Source organism: Eumetopias jubatus, unplaced genomic scaffold, assembly GCF_037043125.1.
Source record: "Eumetopias jubatus isolate StellerSeaLion01/CBP00866 unplaced genomic scaffold, mEumJub1_p1.0 scaffold_11, whole genome shotgun sequence".
Classification (NCBI taxonomy): Eukaryota; Metazoa; Chordata; class Mammalia; order Carnivora; family Otariidae; genus Eumetopias; species Eumetopias jubatus.
Genome location: NW_028274817.1, coordinates 119,478,681 through 119,482,377, shown reverse-complemented (window position 1 = coordinate 119,482,377; position 3,697 = coordinate 119,478,681). Strand labels below are relative to the sequence as shown.

General features: G+C 38.1%; 1 pseudogene; it reads left to right on the top strand.

Moving 5' to 3' along the window:
- The first annotated feature begins 1,913 nt into the window (after positions 1–1,913).
- Positions 1,914–2,890, top strand: LOC114218094 (large ribosomal subunit protein uL18 pseudogene; annotated as a pseudogene).
- The last annotated feature ends 807 nt before the right edge of the window (positions 2,891–3,697 follow it).

Here is a 3,697-nt window from a genome sequence, read left to right as displayed (position 1 = left end):
TAGATCTAGTGACCCATCCAGAGGTAGAGATCAGAATATGGACAATCAGAATTGCTCTTCGGGTGTTAATATAGGCAATGGGAGAGAAAATCTCTCCCATCTTTCAGGAACTTGAGGAGTAAGGAACAAACTGCCTTTGTCTACCTGAGGATGAAATCGCAGAGAGGAAGGAGGAATCAAGATCAGACAGAAACTCCACTCTTAGGTATGTTCCAGAAGAACTGAAAGCAGGGACTCGAAAAGAGATTTTATACAGCAATGTTTGTTGCAGCAGTATTCGCCAACAGCCAAAACATGGAAACAATCCAAATGACCATCAACAGATGAATGGATAAACAAAATGTGGTCTATCCCTATGATGGAATATTATTAAGCCGTAAGTAGAAATAAAGTACTGACACCTGCTATGACATGGAAGAACCTTGAAAATGTGACACTAATTGAAATAAGCCAGAAACCAAAGGACAAATATTGTATGATTCCACTTACATGAAATATCTAGAATAGGCAAGTTGATAAAGACAGAAAGTAGATTAGAGGTTTCCAGGGGGTGCGGGGAGAGGGGAATGGGGAGTTACTGCTTAATGATTGGTTACAGAGATTCTGTTTAGGGTGATGGAGACTTGGAAACAAATAGTGGTGTCGGCTGCACAACACTGTTAACAGAGTGAATGCCACTGAATTATGCATTTAAAATGGTTAAAATGGCATATTTTGTTATACATATTTTATCACAATAAAAAATATTAAAAGCCCCAAGTCCATTAAAAATGAAAAAAGATTAGATAGGCAAAAAGAAAGACACACACATATATATCTCCTAATGACATCATTTGAGTTCCTGGATCCTACCATGCCTGAAGTTGGAACCAATTCTTTTCTCTTAGTTACATAAATCAGTATATTCTATTTTTTTCTTTATCTAGTTTGAATTGGCTTTCTAACGCTAGGAAATGAAATAATCCTAAATCAGGCATAACAGCATATAATCAGGAAGGAAAACAATGTGATCTTAACATCCACTTAAGTTCTAAATATTTTATTCAAACTTCTGCTGTTTGTGGGCAGTCAAATCTTACTCCGATTGAGTATATGTGTGTGTTATTAGGAGCTGGGAGTAGCTTAAATAAACATGATAATCACAATCCCCTAATTTCATTTTGGTGCTCGATACAAGGTCTATCCGAACTAAACTTTTTCCAGATACATTTCTCCTCTAGTTAATGTGTTAAAGAGAACTGATGGACATGCTGAAGAGGACAGAAAAGTCCACAACAATGAGAAGATGGATATTCCAAGTGACTCTTTTATTCTACTACCAAACTGAAAAAGAAATGATCCAAAATCCTAAGGCAAAAGTAACTGTCACATTTTAAACATTTATACGGATCTGGAGAGCAGGTGCTCCCTTTCAGAGAGTCACCCTCCCTTCTCAGAGGAACTAGGAGTCCCCTCCTTTTTTATAAAGGGAGCTGAAGATTACTGCCTTGATTTCACCTGCCCTTTAGTAACAGAACAGGCAAAGCCTACATGACTAAAGAGAAGGCTGGGAGAGGAACGGAACTTCTTCTCTTTGATTTTTCTCTTTGTTTCGTTTGATGTTTTGATATTTGTATAAATTTAGCAATAGACAATATAAATACAGCTAGATGAAAATCACTGAAGGTGCACAAAACGAAATAGGTAATTTTAGTCTTTGATAAATTCATGCGAACAATTAATTATACTTTGAATCCAACAGTTTCTCTTTTCTGAGGAATTACATCTATGGCAAACCTGGCTAATTTGCCTGTAATCCTGCTCAAAATATGATTTAAAATGAAGCATAAAAAAATTTTAATACTGCGCCTGCGCACGGGCTGAGGCCTTTTCCCCCCAGCGGAGCGCTGCTGGGCCTGCTGGTCTGGGGCGAGCCGCGGACGCCGGTCTCTGTTCCGCAGGATGGGGTTTGTTAAGGTTGTCAAGAATAAGGCTTACTTCAAGAGATACCAAGTGAAATTTAGAAGACGACGAGAGGGTAAAACTGATTATTATGCCCAGAAACACTTGGTAATTCAAAATAAAAATAAGTACAACACACCTAAATACAGGATGATAGTTCGTGTAACCAACAGAGAAATCATTTGTCAGATTGCTTATGCCCGCATAGGAGATATGATAGTTTGTGGGGCTTATGCTCATGAACTCCCAAAGTATGGTGTGAAGGTTGGCCTGACAAATTATGCTGCAGCATATTGTACCGGCCTGCTGCGGGCCCGCAGGCTCAATAGGTTTGGCAGGGACGAGATCCATGAAGGCCAAGTGGAAGTGACTGGAGATGAATACAATGTGGAAAGCATTGATGGTGGACCTGGTGCCTTCACCTGCTATTTGGATGCAGGGCTTCCCAGAACTACTACTGGAAATAAGGTTTTGGGGGCCCTCAAGGGAACAGTGGATGGAGGCTTGTCTATCCCTCACAGTACCAAACGATTCCCTGGTTATGATTCGGAAAGCAAGGAATTCAATGCAGAAGTACATCGAAAGCACATCATGGGTGAGAATGTTGCAGATTATATGGGTTACCTAATGGAAGAAGACGAAGATGCTTACAAGAAACAATTCTCTCAATACATAAAGAACAACGTAACTCCAGACATGATGGAGGAGATGTATAAGAAAGCTCATGCTGCTATACAAGAGAATCCAGTTTATGAGAAGAAAGCTAAGAAAGAAGTTAAAAAGAAGAGGTGGAACCGTCCCAAAATGTCTCTTGCCCAAAAGAAAGATTGGGTAGCTCAGAAGAAGGCAAGCTTCCTTAGAGCTCAGGAGCGGGCTGCTGAGAGCTAATAAACCAAACCACAATTTTCTATGAAGATTTTTCAGATAAAGACAATAATAAACTTATTCATCAAGCAGCAAAAAAAAAAAAAATTTAAAAATTTAAGAAGTAAAATAAAATAATAAAATTTTTAAAAAATTATAAAATTTAGAAAATAAAGTTAATTAATTTCATTTAAAAAATAAATAGTAAAATAGTAAAAATAATAAAATAAAATGAAATGAATCCACTTGCCAAGAGACAGGCTATAGGATTAAAAGTATGACTTATTGTAGAATATTCTTAAGGACTAAAATATGAGTGATGGGCAACAAAATTGTGAATGGTCCCCAAATCAGTAATAAGAGTGGTAAAAATCCTAGAAGTGCAAAAGTCTTCAGGACAGGCAAGAAAGCTACCAAGGATTTGCCTGTGTGGAGCCGGCAAAGGGAAGGCACGCCCAGCAGGAAACTGGCAGACACTGGTTATAGCGACAGGCAAAATCTGAACATCAGTAATAGGTTAAATTCTTTTATAAATGTTTCCCCAGTGGCCAAGTGCTAAAAATGCAAATTCATAAGGAAATTAGGCAAAAGACAAGAGAAATGAATTATTTGTTCAACATGAGAGGAAAAACACAAAGATAGGAAAGGAATACAACAGTATGAAAGTTGAAACGTCATTTTTCTCCCATGTTTCTTTCCTTTCTCTCCCTTTTTTCCCCTTTTCTTTTCTTTCTCTCTCTCTCTCTCTCTCTCTCTCTCTTTTTTTTTTTTGGCTCTAAAATGGCTCCATAAGGATTGGGAGGAGGGGAGTGGCAAAGGAACCAGGGAATCTCTTCTGGAAAAACAAACGAGGTTTCCAAAATTCATTTATGCTTCTCTTCATCCAGTTTAG